Raw genomic sequence first — 15,662 nt, 5'->3', positions numbered from 1 at the left:
AACAACCCCATGGGTCGTGTTTTGTCATGCAGTTCGTTCAAGTGTTTAAATTCTGAAACTCAAAATCAAAACTGAAGTAATGAACGCAAGTAAACACGTTATCTCTTGCGTCGTCGTTTTTCAAAAACAGAATATTTTCATTTTAAAAGAAGTTCGTCGTGCTTTTCACTGAATTTATATTGCAAAAATGACCATCGTTGCAAAAATCACACATAACGCCTGAATTTATGTTGCACAAATGACCATCGTAGCAGAAACACGCCTGAAGTTATACCCAACAACTTCAAGTGCGTTACGTTTAAATTTCATAGAAATCAGTCCGAATGGATCATGATCCGGGAAATTTTAATCATGGTGTATTATCATAACATGAAAATATATTATTTTCCCCAAATCTAAAATGACTCGTTTTGCTCATTTCAAGAATCGGAGTTTTGCCCGTGTAGAGAATTCCACAATTTGGTCCTTCTAAAAGGCAGAAATGAATCCTGTACAGCATCTTGATAGTTTCTTTCAATGACATATGCAATTCCGAAACGAGATAATCGACGTCGAAAATCATTTAAAATTTTAGTTGTAAAAATGGAAAAGGGAGAAAGTTTCGCAATTCACACAATCGATTAACTATCAATTCGAATTCGAAAGTGTAAAGAAATCGTGTAAGTTTTATTCGTATTCACAACATCCAGTAATGTCTCTGACATAACACACCCGTACTTTTAGTTATTAAAACGTGATTTTTATTGCGTGCCACAGATATGTAACAATTTTCTATAAGGGAAAAACCTGACTTGATATTTTTCTCAAATTTTACTGAACTAAACTGGTTGCTGAATATCGAGTGCAATGAAAGTTTCTCTCTTTGTTTACTTTCTGTTTTGATTATTATGAAATATTCCTGTATATTTCGATAGGTTTTCCAGTACACACACACACACATATATATATATATATATATATATATATATATATATATATATATATATATATATATATATATATATATATATATATATATATATATATATATATATATATATATATATATATATATATATATATATATATATATATATATATATATATATATATATATATATATATATATATATATATATATATATATATATATATATATATATATATATATATATATAACATTTTTGCCTTTCTCATATAGAAAGGTTATGCAATCACTTGAAAAACCGACTAGTAAAAATTGGCCAAGTGTAATATACCATTCGACGACTGTGTGTGTGTGTGTATGTGTCAAATAATCTCACCAGGTTTTCTCGAAGATGGCTGAACCGATTTTGACAATTCAATTCAAATGAAAGGTCTTATCGTCCCATACGTAGTTTCTGAATTTCATCCGAATCCGACAGTCGGTTCCGGAGTTATAGGGTAAAGTGTGTTCAATATTGTACACCGTCCTAAAACCGACGGGTATCCTGGTTCTCGGTTTCCGGTTCCGAAAGTACCGGAAATAGTGGTCATATATTCCAAAATGGATCTCACTCACTTTTCTCAGCGATGGTTCGACCGATTTCCACAAACTAAAATTCAAATGAAAGGTCTCATGCTTCCATACGGAATTCCTGAATTTTATCTGGATCCGACTCCCGGTTCCGGAGTTATAGGTTAAAGTGTGTTCAATATTGTACCCCGTCACTTAAACCGTAAACAATTTTCTAAACTGGACTCAAAACCGTTATAGGGTCAAATGAAAGGTCTTATGGTCCTACCAAAAATACTGCATATTTTTGGATACAACGAAAATATAAATCGTCGTTTAAAGTACGATGACAAAATCGTTTAAAATCTACAAAATTTGAATAAAAACTTGTAGATTGTGTACGTCATGTTTGTTACCATTTGGATGGTTTCCCCTGTGTGTCAGTACTGAGCGAGCAAATGAGAATGACGAGATACAAGTCAGAAGCACAGATCTGCTATCATAGTTACCCATAAAAATTATGACAAACTAAATTTGTATGAATATATAAGTATATCTTTGGTTCAAAATCACGTCAATTTTTCATAATAATAATTATAACAGATATAGACAGGAACAGAATATGTATTATGGTAGAAATGATATAACTAGGCACTTGAATTTTAATAGTTAGGTCTACAACTAAATGTAAAATGAAAATGTAAAATCACGTACACAAAATATACAAAATACACTTCAAACACAGTTGGCGGAAACCGGAAACCATAAGAGAAATCTTTGACTAGAAAGATGAAAAATTTGATGAAAGCCGGACTGACATTTTGGACTCGCACATCGAACCGAGCAGATTAAATAAGAATAATCAGAGACGCTAGAAAAGTTGTGATTCAAAGTCATTGTAAATCACATCTTTTTACGGTGAAAACCAAAAATAAGGAATCAGGTATGAAACCTCAGCCTCAGCAAGGCCAATAGCATCTACCTCTCTCTCTCTCTCTCTCTCTCTCTCTCTCTCTCTCTCTCTCTCTCTCTTCGTGAATTAGGACCCAGCAAATTGTACCCTAATGCCATCGGAGTAGCTAAATGTCTGAGAAGTACCGTTAGCAACGCAGGCAAATGGACATTAATGCCGACAGTCAAATTAGCAACGTACGACTGATAATCCCCACGAATGCTGCAACGGTCATCCGCGAGAAACCACCGAGCTTTCCAGTCAACCAGATAAGAGTTTCCGCGCACCACCCAGATTCAACTGGCCGGCCGAATACCGTCGAGACACACACACATACACTAACAAATTGTAGGTAGAAATAGAAAGACGAAAAAAGTTGAGACCGTGTTTGAACTTCCGATTCGGTACCCTGTATAGAGCCGACCTTGAGCCTCCGAACCTCACGCTCGAGCTCGCCAACAAAAGAGGCCTTTGGAGCCCACCCCAGACAATCCCCGTGGCTCTGACCAGGGACTAGGTGCAATAGCGCATTGATCCTGCTGATCTGCTAGACAACATGTTAGTTGGTGGCCGTACGCACCGACTTCGATTATAGCGGTTCTCATGTTCCGGTGCTGGAAGTATATATGATAGTGAACCCACTTCGTTTTCTAATGGAGGGCCTGATCAGAGAACTGTTTTATTTTCCATGTTATACTAGCCAATGCACAAACAACCCAGAGAACCACAAAACGCATTAGGTTGCACGAATTTGAACGCTCAAAACGCTTTTCATAATCATCATCCCATATGGCATCATATGACTGAAGTTCATATTTTTTCCCATATGATGTTATCGCACAAGCTTACTGCTTACAATAGTATGATCGTTTGAACGGCCTCACCGTATACAGAATTGAACTCACATTATTTCCATAAATTATTGGCTGCACATGATATCCAAAATTTACCTGAATTACATCGCATTGTACGTAAAACACCCCGCACAAGAGGATTATTCCTAGCATCCAATGCGATTGGCTCACAATTCTGACTAATCGCTGAAGCTGATAAACTAAATAACATTAAATGCTTTACTTTATCGCATCTAGCTTTTCATTTTCCGAAATTGTAAGTATATCGCCTCCACTTTTGCACGCATAGGCCATATTTGCAGTATGCTCTGCGATTTAATTATAACATATAACAGATCGCATAATGCGATCATACCTTACGATATAGGTGCGAAATGGTTTTCTGGAAATCTCTTGGTTTCTTTCAAAAACCGAAGAAAAACATTTTGAATAGAATACCACAGTATTATATATGAGAAAGGCATCATTACACCACTAGGTGGGTTAAAACAGGTTTTTCATCAGAGACATCGTTCGAGCTTTGAAATAAGCCTAAGTTTATAGAAATTCAAAATTCGAGAAATAATTATTGTTTAATTGCAAATAAATCACACGTTATAACATCGAAACAACGTATTGAGTAGATAACATCAGCTTGACTTGATACTTAAACAATTCTGGAAATTATGCATATTTTCGTGTAATAGTTCAACCTTTAGAACGACACCAACACATTTATGATATTACATCAAAATTGCTGCACTACTCACTAGTGATGTGCAATGATTACGATATAATATCACAACCTCGGTGTCGTTCTAAAGGTTGTAATATTTCTCGAAAAGATGTATAATTTTACATCAGAATCATATACAGTATTTGGGTGATGTAATGTACTCAATACGTTGTTTCGATGTAATAACGTGTGGATTAGCTGCAATATTTCTTGAAAACTGAAAATTATTGTATTTGATGTTCATTACGTCTATTTTTTCACATCAATTGATAATCACATCGAGATTGTTACAATTCATTTTTGCTGGGTGAAGGTCTCCGGAGCTTCGATCAAAAAGGTTTTTTACAGCAATTCTATCCGTTCAATAAAGTAAGGTGATAGTGTTTCCTTTTCGTTGTGATCAATAAAATCTACACAAACATTAAATTACCTCACGAAATAAGCTATACGAACGTAGTTTGATAACCACATGTGGTTTGTTTACATGTTTATTTTAGTTTGAATATGTGTAATTGACTAAACTCTGAGGTTTTTTACGCGGTTTTTATGCGGGGTTTTAGGCTTTTTTACGCGCATTCTCGAGGTTACGCGGATTTCCGAAGTAATTGATCCTTTTGAAGGTTAGTTCTGACTCCTACTGCGTCCATTAGTTCATCCAACAGCAAAATTTTAATAAAAATGATGTGCTGATAAAAACAAACTCAAAATAGGTTACGAAATCAACAACAAAATGTATAAAAATTTCAGCTTTATAATTCATAGCAGGATGAGAATTCTATGTAAAAGTGATGCTGCGTCGAAGAAAAACTTAAATTGCCTTAAGATTATGGAAAAAAAGTAAGGCGTTTTTTTAAACGGGACAAACTCCCAACGATTACCCTCCAGCTTTATTGAAGATATCCGGAAAGCCGAACGGATGAAAAATTGATGTTATTTTCAAATGGCATATCAGTGGCTATCGTTGGAATGTGTGAAAGTATAACTTTTTCACCTTTGAATATGCCAGTCAAAATTTCCTCGATAATATTTGCCATTAACTTTTCAACATTACACTTTTTGTTATGTACTTGTTCCTGTACTTTCTGCATTTACTTCGCATTCTCGCAACAGCTACTATGATCTTATGTATCTGATTATATTCGCATTTCACTTCAAATTTATTCCTTTTATCAATTGAATATACTTTTAGTAATACAGTTGTGTTTGGGTTAATCGTATGAACTTCAACAAGTTTAATTTTAACTTATAGTTTATGATTATAAATGATGACGCAATTCTTATTTGTTGGTGAATTTTACTCTACTTGAAGGCGTTAAAAACAATTCATGTTCCGGAAAATGAAAATTTATCGCCCATACTTAATTGAGAATGTGGTTCGAAATAGTGAAGCACATGGATCAAGCAGGCTCAGTAAAATTCCACAACAAAACAGTTCGTTGCGCGCCAAACGATTTCATTAATAATCCAGTATTCATTTTTTGCTCTTCAGCCGAACAATCATCGAAGATGCATTTAGTAGAAATTTTACAATTCAATACAAAATTATTTACTAGATTTTTTCCACTTCCCTTTGAAAACCTTCGCATGAACGTAATAAAATCATTTGCAAATCGGTTCAAGCATGCCAGAGAACACTTACTACATACCAGCACCGCTTTTACGTATTATTGGGTCCGGGGTCACCACCTATTTATGTGCCTCTAACTAAATGAAAGATTATTTTTGCTCGGTTGGTCCCGTGAAGGGCCTCTTAAAGCTGTGTTATTATATATATATATATATATATATATATATATATATATATATATATATATATATATATATATATATATATATATATATATATATATATATATATATATATATATATATATATATATATATATATATATATATATATATATATATATATATATATATATATTTATATTTATATATACATCAAATATATATTTACATATACACATATACATAAAAAGATGAAAAGAAAGATACACAACCTCTTAAACTAGTACTTATTGATTTTTCTACAGATGATTACTGATGAAATTGATTCCTGGACAACCGAATAACGATCTGGAGGAAACAACTTGAAATGAAGATATGATCAACGCAGATACATTTTACCGCCGTTTCTATACTAAGAGTGTTACTACCAATGTAGTCTCGTATTCATATAAACCTAGTAAATATAAATCATTTGTTCCCTTCATTTGTTCTTATTCGAATCTTCCGCAAAACGATTGCAAATTGAATTGATTTAATTGAAGATTGCTATACCGTTTTTTGGTCTGCACGGAAATTTCAATAATGCACGCAATTACTTCTTGTTGTCTTTCCCGCTTCACCTTTCTCATAAGGACCGTTCATAAACCGCGTAGACTAAAATCGTAGGTACTTTTTTACACCCCGCCCCTACTCGATGACTTTTTAAGTACACCACGCTATCACCCTCTTTATTGAGAATCTACATAAACTTTTCATTTTTACAAAACCATTTTGACAATAATTTTTCGGTGAAAGTATCTTAGACTTTGGATGATGAGCTACAGGGCGCATAGCCCCGCTTGGCGGATGGTGGTGGAAGTCAATTTACACTTCTTACAAGGTCGTATGCTCGAACCCCGACCTGGAAGGATTTGTAGTGTGTTACCATTTGGATGGTATCTCCTGTGTGCCAGTACTGAGCTAGCAAATGAGAATGGCGAGAGACAAGTCAGAAGCACAGATCTGCTATCATAGTTACCCATAAAAATTATAGCAAACTAAATTTGTATAAATATATATGTATATCTTTAGTCTAAAATCACGTCCATTTTTCATAATATTAATTATATCAGATATAGACAGGAATAGAATATGTATTATAGCAGAAATGATAAAACTAGGCACTTGAATTTTTATAGTTCGGTCTACAACTAAATGTAAAATGAAAATGTAAAATCACGTACACAAAATATACAAAATACATTTCAAACACAGTTGGCGGAAACCAGAAACCATAGGAGAAATCTTTGACTAGAAAGTTGATAAGTTTGAGAGAGAGAGAGAGAGAGAGAGAGAGAGGGGGGAAAAAAGAGGGAGAGAGAGTAGTTCTGGGCAAATCTAAGCCGGACTGACATTTTGGACTCGCACGTCGAACCGCGCAGATTAAATAAGAAAAATCAGAGACGCTAGAAAAGTTGTGAACCAAAGTCATTGTTAACCACATCTTACTTACGGTGAAAATCAAAAATAAAGAATCAGGTATGAAACCGCAGCCTCAGCAAGGCCAATAGCACCTACATCTCTCTCTCTCTCTCTCTCTCTCTCTCTCTCTCTCTCTCTCTCTCTCTCTCTCTCTCTCTCTCTCTCTCTCTCTCTCTCTCTCTCTCTCTCTCTACTCGTGAATTAGTGAAATTGTACCCTAAGGCCATCGGAGTAACTAAATGTCCGAGAAGTACCACTAGCATGGCAACGCTGGCAAATGGACACAAATGCCGACAGTCACATTAGTAACGTACGACTGGTAATCCCCCCGAATGCTGCAACGGTCATCCGCGAGGAACCACCGAGCAACCACCGAGCTTTCCAGTCAACCAGATAAAAGTTTCCCAGCGCCACCCAGATCCAGCCGGCCGGCCGAATACCGTCGAGACACACACACATACACTAACCAATTGTAAGTAGAAATAAAAATACGAAGAACGTTGAGACCATGTTTGAGCTTCTGATTGGGTACCCTGTATAGAGCCGACCTTGAGCCTCCGAGCCTCACGCTCGAGCTCGCCATTAAAAGAGGCCTTCGGAGCACATCCCAGACGGTCCCCGTGGCTCTGACCAGGGACTAGGGGCAATAGCGCATTGATCCTTCTGATCTGCGAGACAACAAATGACGCCCAACTAACTAACAAAACTATTCAGAAGCGCAAAATCATAAACAAAGTGCAAAATTATAGTGATAGGGAAAATTCTCATAAATCGATGTACTGGTTACGTGGGGGTGAATTGTCTTTGTGGTGATGTGAATATGTCTTTCTCAACAAATTGGTTTGGGATACTCACAGTGGCTTACAAGTGCTCGTACGCTCTCAAAAAAAGACCTTTTCAGAAAAATTTATTCATCAAAAAGTTATCGAATTTCGTCTCGGTGTATACAAAATAAAATATAATTCCTTTTGATGGGTCTTGATTCTGTGCAATAAAAACAAAATACATTGATACAATTTTTGTTCTATATAAATTTATTGGGAAGTAAACGATCCACTCATTATTTTTGTAAACTATATATCGATCTTTAGTTTATTGAGGCAAATTTGATTTCTTCATAATGGACCTGCAAGAGATTACAAACATTTGAATGTGTCTCATTTGTCCATTGATGAAGTGGAGCATTTGTTGCTAATTAGAAATATACTGTTCGGACTTAACGAACACGAAAGTATAAAACGAAGAAAATTAAAAGATAGGATGAGAAAGGAGAAGGATATGGAAGTTGTAACTCATTCTCCAACTTGGAGGAATGTTACAGAGGAAATTACTATTATCAGATCAAAGCTAATGATAATTGGAAGTTTATTAGAAAGTACCAAGGTAGACAAACGTCAGAGAGAAAAGTTTAGAACTTGTTTAATCCATTATCGAGTTAGAATATTTTCGCTCTCAAGAACCCCACAAGCAAGAAAACATCTTTCAGACTTGTTATACTTAGGAAAGTAGGCATCGTATATTTTTCAAAAGAATTTTCCTGATTTCACACAACCAAACTTTGAACATAAATCCGAGTCCCACCTGTTGGAACAGCATTTGAGTCAAGCTTTGGTAGAAGTCCGCAGTGAAATTGAAACCTTAAATGATACCGCTTGCGGAAAGACGTTGGAACTTATAGAGGAAGGGGGGTAGAAAATACCAGCTGTGGGGAAAAAATCGAACCATTAGAATTTAAACAAAAGCAAATGGAAGATTCGCTCAAATGCGCAGAAATAATTCTAGAACAATTAAAGGAATATGAACAGGGAAAACTCGAGAATTCGTCGGCATCAATACGACATTTCAAACGTTTCGTTATTGAAACTACTAAACAACAAAAAGAAGAGAGAGAAAAGGAAATTGAGAGGGAAAAAAGAAGAATTAAGGAAGCAGAGGAAAGCATTGAACGGAAAAGGCGATTAGAAAATCTATTGGTTAATTTGAATGACACGATTAAAATTGAGCCGGAATTCCCGAAATTCGATTTACCCGATCCTCTAGATCAAAGAAATGATTCTGATGAAGCTGTTGAAAACCAATATATTTCAGAGATTGAGTCGATAGAGGAACCAGTGCCAGGGTTAGATGAGATAGAAGATGAATCTAAACGCTCTACAGAAAGCTCGAGTAACTCAGATAAAAAAAGAAAGAAAAATAAAATTAAAAAACAGAGTCAAAAAGCGAAGTCTCAGAGAAAGCGAATCAGATATGCCAGGAGAGTAAAGTTTTCTTCAGAAGCCACCGAATCTAGTTCAAGTGAATATTCAGACTCACAGAGCTCATCCACAGAGAACTCTTCGAACACAAGCAATGCTAACAAAAAAGGAAAGTATAGGAATAAAAATAGGAAAAGATACCTTAAACCGATGAGAAGAATTCCCGTGTCGGAATGGAAATTGAAATATGAGAGGAAAGACGGGAGTCGTAGACTGACAGAATTTTGAAAGAAGTTAAGATGAGGTGTAAAGCCGAAAAAGTTTCCGATCGTGAGCTTTTCCGAAGTGCCATACACTTATTCACAGGTAGGGCAAAAGATTGGTTTATGGAAGGGATGCATAATCGAGACTTTCGAAAATGGTCTGAACTTAAATCAGAATTAAAAAAAGAGTTTCTCCCACCAGATCTCTATTTTCAACTCGAGGTCCAAGCGACAAACAAGTGACAGTCGCGTGGTGAGCGTTTCGTGGATTACTTCCACGAAATGCAGAAATATTTTCAGTCAATGACACGTCAAATCTCTGATTACTTCCACGAAATTCAGAAATATTTTCAGTCAATGACACGTCAAATCTCTGATCGACGTAAGTTTGACATTGTTCGGCGTAATATGAGATATGACTATAAAAACGCACTCACAGGTGCGGGGATAAAGTCACTCTCGAAGTTAAAACGTTTCGGTCGAGTCGTTGATGAAAATAACTGTAATATTTTCCAAAAGCCGTTAGACAATTCTGGGCGATCGCGTTAGAGCCAAGTGAATGAAATATGATGTGATGTGAAGTGAAGCCACCATCAGTTCAAGGACTTGCCAGTGGATGCGGGTAGACTTACAGTAGCCCCGATATGACTCATCCATTCACCTTCTTACTATAGCTGTTACCGAAAAGCGAACAAAAAGGGTTGGGCGGATATGTAAGTAGAGTCACTTACTCGTTTTCCGCGGGAATAAAAGATGCTCTTTCAACCATAATATCCAGTGCATGGATGAAGCATATCGCTATACATGCTTGAACCCGCCTGATGGTTAGTTTGAGAAGGGCGCGTCAGACTCATTTCAAACCTTCAGAAGGAAACAAGTTTCCTTCAAGTGGCTTGGGCTGGCTACCCACAATCCCTCGTCCAGTCATCAATCCGTCCGATGCCCTGGTGCTCCCTCCCCTTTACGCCCCCGTGCAAAATGTTTTATATTGGTAAATACGATGAAACATAGTGTAATGAAATTAATATACAGGGTCCGGCACTCGAAGTGTAACCAACTTCAGACCGCTCGCGCAGCTGACGCACGGGCATCAGCTCTCTAGAAATTTGCTAAATGACAGCTCGGAGTTGTATTGCTTACAAGCGCAAGAAAGCATTTTGCCAAAAGTGAACGCGAAAAAAAAATCTTGACTTGAGAGAGCGAAGGAGTTGCTTCGTTTGGCCGAAAGCGGTCAATTTCCGAACATTGTATTTTCTGACGAGAAAATTTTTCCAATTGAGCAATTCGTAAACTCTCAAAACGATAGGGTTTACTTGACCGATCGTTCATACGAGAATTTGAGTCATCGATTGGCCACCAGGAGGCAGCACCCGCAACAGATAATGGTTTGGGCCGCTGTAACCGCAGATGGGCGCTCTCCAATCGTTTTCATCGAGCCTGGCGTCAAGCTAAATGCGACATATTATCGGGAAAGTATTCTGGAAGTTGCTTTGAAGCCGTGGGCAGACAAACATTTCGGTGGCAGACCATGGACGTTTCAGCAGGACTCGGCACCGTCTCACAAAGCTCGAGTGAACCAAGAATGGCTGAAAAACAACGTTCCGAATTTCATCACGTCCACACAATGGCTCTCGAATTCATTAGATGCGAATCCAATGGATTATTCTCTTTGGGCCATTTTGGAGAGCAAAGTCCGAACTAAAAGATACACCAGTCTCGAGGCGCTGAAAAATGTTATTGTCCGCGAGTGGGCCAAAATACCTGCAAGTCACATTCGGCAGCTTGCGATTCGTTTTTTGACCGTCTCAAGGCCATAGTCAAGGCCAGGCTTCCCAAATGTACCGCCGCGCGACATTATTATTGAGGCTGTCTTGCTACTCTTTCCATGACAGCCTTGTGATAGGTGACAGGACAGCCCTTAGACAAATAGTTCTGTACAGCCAACGTTGCCGTCATTCCCTTCGTTCGACAGTTCATTCCATCTCAAAACATTTTGTCATGGTCCACGACAGCCGAAGAAGCATGAAGTTCTCGCTGATGCGACAGTAAACTTCGGGTATCAGTCACTGCGTTGTTTCTGTCGAGAGCAAAATATTACTCTCCCTTGACCAGGTCTGCGACAGTAGCCGGTGCGGTTCAAATTTGTTGCTCTTGGTTTGCTATGAAGATTCGAGGCAAGCATGTGGGTTTTAGTTTTGCCTTTGGTGATTGCTTTGAGCAGCGGTTGATCATTGCGCATAGCAATCACCGTTGTTAAGGCATTGATAACAATATTATTGATAATTAATAATATACGAAACTACTAATACGAAATGGATTGAAGAACGGACTTTGGTTTAAATGAATAGTCATTTTTTTTATTTTGGTCGATCTTCTATGAATCGATCGATCAATGAAATTCTATAGAAAGAAAAGTTTGTTTTCAAGAAATTATATTCATAATTAAAGAGCTGAGACAGTTCGGCGTGCTCGTTTCAGGCAGTTTACGTTCGGTTTGTGGGCTGTAACATTCATAGTGTAGGCGCGTACTGATGTGCTTGGAGCATTATTTCCATCCTCTTTATCTCTTCCCTCAGAATATCAAAGGCGCGATCGTTTCTTATACAAGAGTGTATAAGTCAATTGAATCAGATTTTAGATGTAAACGGTGAATGAATGTTTGTAGCAAAAGATATATTCAAATTAAAGATTCTGTATTCGATACTAGTTAGCGTGATTCTGAATAGCATTCAACTTTGCGGTCGACTTGTAAGTCTACGGGACTATTGCATGGTCAGTATTGCAATACTACGGACACTAAGAATCTTTCCAAGTCAGAACTGAAACATACAAAATCTGACTCGTTAAGTTCGTTATATGTACATTGACCAATCGAATAAAAACCTTGAGTGCAAAATTTGGAGTCGGAATTAGCAATGCAAAAATCATTTAGAAACTTATTTGCAGGTACCGTACAACAAAGCTTTGAATGCAAAAACTGAATGAAAAATTGCGGTTCTTCCAAAAAACATGTTTCCTAGCGTGGAATGCAGCATGGTTGCCCGTAACAGATTCGAATGTTTATTTCGTTTTATTTAGAAAAAAGTTTTAGTTCACCAAGTTATTTAATAATGTCTTTCTTTAGTAATATGGTCTCAAGCCTTCCAGACATATCCAGTTATCTTCTATATATGAATAGTATAGTGTTTCTATTAACCTGGAATATATTCCAAAATACATATGTGCTGATAATCTGTAATTCATTTTCTTCCTGTTATGCATTGAATTATCTTATCTCTAGAAACGGCATAATAACTATTATATTATTTTGGTCATAGCTACCAGAAGTTCGCGACTTTTACACACATTAAAACTGTCACTTTACATTGTACAATTTAAAACTCGGTTAAAGCGCATCTTTCATCAAGTAGAAGCTTGTGTTCAGTATATTTTGAATTCTTTAGCTTAATGTCGTTGTTTACCACAAAACTTGATATAAAAGTAACTGAGGCCCAAATTTATAGCTGCAGTTAAAAGGACAATTTCAGGTAAACTTTGAGAAGTATCTTAATCATTTCCTCTATGTGCTTTTACGCTCAATCCAATTTTGGATATGTAGATGTTGCAATCACGAACGCACGCAGAAGAAGATGCGGTGCCTTGAAATTTCAAACAGCACATCCAGTTTCTCTGCGCTTGCTACAATTCTCGTACACATTTTTGGTTCTCTGTTTCAGTCGGCCCTCACGCCCTCACATTTCGATGCACTATAGATTCATCGTATTGAATTTCATTGCCGGTTCTGGTTAGGAAATTTGGGGATAAGTACGATTACCTATAAAGTACACTTATATTTCCAAAAATGGTAAGTAACAAAAACTACCTAAACATGAATTCAAGCTCAATTTGGTTTTGAAGAATCTTATATCTGCCATTGGAATTATAAAAATTTCATAGTGTGTATACATAGATTTTGATTTTGTCATAAAAAAAGGTTTTGAAATTACTTGAAAATTCGACTAGTGAAAGTTGACATTCGACTAGGATAAGTTAAGCAATTCCTCCGTGTGTATGTATGTGTATTGTATGTGTCAAACAACGTCACTCAATTTCTCAGGCATGACTGCACCTATTTTCCCAAATCAGGCTGAAATGAAAAGGCTGCATAGGTTACTATTGAATTTAATTCGGATCCGACTGCAGCAGTTACAAGTCTAAGAATGTCGAAAATTTTCTACTCTAATTGGCTACGTAGCTTGTGTCCGCATTAAAAAAATCAACAAACGTTTGGAACTTTAAATATTGTAAATGAATAGTGAAACATTCTGAGAGCCGAGTTCATTGCATATATTTAACAGTTTTCTTTCTGAAAAGAAATTATGTTAAAAAAAAATGAAAAATGATATATTGAAAAATGTAGGTGTGATTCCCCGGTGAACGACCACAATTAAGTTTGAAAGCGGGAATAAATAAGTATAATAATAATAATAATAATAATAATAATAATAATAATATTAATAATAATAATAATAATATTAATAATAATAATAATAATAATAAAAATAATAATAATAATAATAATAATAATAATAATAATAATAATAATAATAATAATAATACTCAGCACGTTGAATAGTAGCCATGTGATCATTGAGTTTGCTATGTCCAGTCAGAGCTCTGACCAGAATACTGCAATGATGCTTGGAAAAATACAGTAGACACTTTGACATTTTCAGATTTAAATCTGGTAGACATGCTTTTGTCTGAGCGCAAGTTTGCAAGCTGCGCCAGTAGCTGGCATGTTTGGATGCAGCCCAAGAACGAATCTTGTGCTTTATCCAACTAGTTGAAAGCGGTAAAGCTGGTTCAGGACCAACGAAATCATTCGTTTCACCAGCTCTAGCTCTAGTTTCATCAAATAATAATAATGATAATAATAATATTGTGGCTGTCATTTCCGACCCTAAAAAATTCATTGGTTTAGTTATCCTAGGAGAAACAAAAAAATCAAAACGTCGTTATTCAGAATAAGGGTGCATAAGATATTTTCGGAGTATTATCAATGAATGCTAGTGTATCTGTTTCTTTAGGAATAAGAAGGAAGCACTAAGGATGAATACTTCAGTAATTCAGATATATGAGCCGTTACACAAAACTCTGTGTTTATCTTTTAATTTCTTTATTTCACAATGGTATTGTAATGAAACGTTACTAAAGTTTCCTGCAAAGGTAATCTCAACAACGCAATCGTATGTACTAGTACCATTTCATTGAGGCAGCCGAAATAGTGCGAGCGCACTATGAACCACAGCTCGTCTCCAGAAACAGCCGGTTTATTGCTTCAAGAGGCATTGATGAGACAGCCGGCTTGCGACAGCCCTTCGTAACAGTAATTCCCTAAAAATCAAAGGATGTCTTCGATTTTCTAAGGCTGTCCCCGTAACATTTTATGCGAATGAGCGAACAGAAAGAAACAGGATACAAACAGCCCGTTCGGTTTGACTACTCTCCGGATAGAATACTCTCATCAAACTGGTGAGTAGAAACTGTCTCAGTGACAGCATTCATTTAGGCATGCGAGCGCTGTTGCCATTACAGTTCGGCATATGCTTGCACACATATTGTAGACTGGGCTTTCGACTTTGCGCTCCGACAGTTCATGCTATCTCGTGGCGGATGTCATTGAAAAGCAGTACTGCTGGGAAGCCTGGTCAAGGCAAAAGGTGGTCATATAGAGCAAAAGTGAGTTGATTCTGAATTTTGTATTATTTTTACACATTTTGTACTTTGAATTAAGTAAAAGTAATTTTCCAAACTGAATTTATGGCCTTTTTAATTGGTTACACTTCGAGTGCCGGACCCTGTAATATAAAATGATATAATAGATTACAAAATAATATAATATAACATAATATAATATAATATATTTTAATTTAATATAATACAATGTCATACAATATAATATAGTATATTAAAACATTAAAACAATATATAAAATAACAGTTAATGTAGTGTCAGTTATGCTCTTCTATCTTCGCAATACTGCAGGAAGTAGAATA

At 36.3% G+C, this 15,662-nt stretch overlaps 1 protein-coding gene across 4 annotated transcripts in view; it reads left to right on the top strand.

Annotated features, from left to right (window-relative positions):
• The window catches only part of LOC131432819 (lysosomal-associated transmembrane protein 4B), a 290,680-nt gene extending 284,491 nt beyond the window's left edge, over positions 1-6,189 (top strand). For all 4 annotated transcript variants that reach the window (XR_009229971.1, XM_058599353.1, XM_058599354.1 and 1 more), the window contains one exon: positions 6,011-6,189. The gene's annotated coding sequence lies outside the window, so the exon portion shown is untranslated. The remainder of the gene's footprint in view (positions 1-6,010) is intronic.
• Positions 6,190-15,662: the final 9,473 nt, after the last annotated feature.

The sequence above is a fragment of the Malaya genurostris genome, chromosome 2 (assembly GCF_030247185.1).
Source record: "Malaya genurostris strain Urasoe2022 chromosome 2, Malgen_1.1, whole genome shotgun sequence".
Classification (NCBI taxonomy): domain Eukaryota; kingdom Metazoa; phylum Arthropoda; class Insecta; order Diptera; family Culicidae; genus Malaya; species Malaya genurostris.
Note: the sequence above shows the minus strand (reverse complement) of the source record. Positions and strands in the feature narration are given on the sequence as shown.